Source organism: Myotis davidii, unplaced genomic scaffold, assembly GCF_000327345.1.
Source record: "Myotis davidii unplaced genomic scaffold, ASM32734v1 scaffold72, whole genome shotgun sequence".
Taxonomy (NCBI): Eukaryota; Metazoa; Chordata; class Mammalia; order Chiroptera; family Vespertilionidae; genus Myotis; species Myotis davidii.
In genome coordinates, this window is record NW_006284618.1 from 5,785,804 (window position 1) to 5,786,210 (window position 407).

The following is a 407-nucleotide window of genomic DNA, read 5'->3' on the forward strand; positions in this document are numbered from 1 at the left end:
CGCACAGCCCAGGCGCATCTGCACGCACGCACCCACGGGTGCACCTGCACGCGCGCACGTGCACGCACTCACAGCCACAGGCACACCTGAACGCAGGCTCACACGCGCACACAGGCGCACCTGCATGCACACAGCTGTGCACGCTCACACAGGTGTGCACGCAGTCACTGGTGCACACACGCACACGTGTGCACACGCCTTTCAGGTGCTGGACCTCGAGCGCTGCCCAGCACAGGCAAACACACAACCACACAACGTAGTAAATATGGAAACCGCTAAGCAAATACGCGCCGGCCTGTGCAGATCGAAACCACAGAGAACATAGTGTGCAACGCGCGCTGTTGGCCGGGCGCCCCACCGATCGTGGGTTTCTCTCCCGCAGCGGTTCCTGTCCAAATACGGCTGGG

General features: G+C 62.4%; 1 protein-coding gene across 1 annotated transcript in view; it reads left to right on the forward strand.

Moving 5' to 3' along the window:
- The window catches only part of MMP21 (matrix metallopeptidase 21), a 6,806-nt gene that overhangs the window by 773 nt on the left and 5,626 nt on the right, over window positions 1–407 (forward strand). The gene's annotated exons all lie outside the window — the stretch shown is intronic.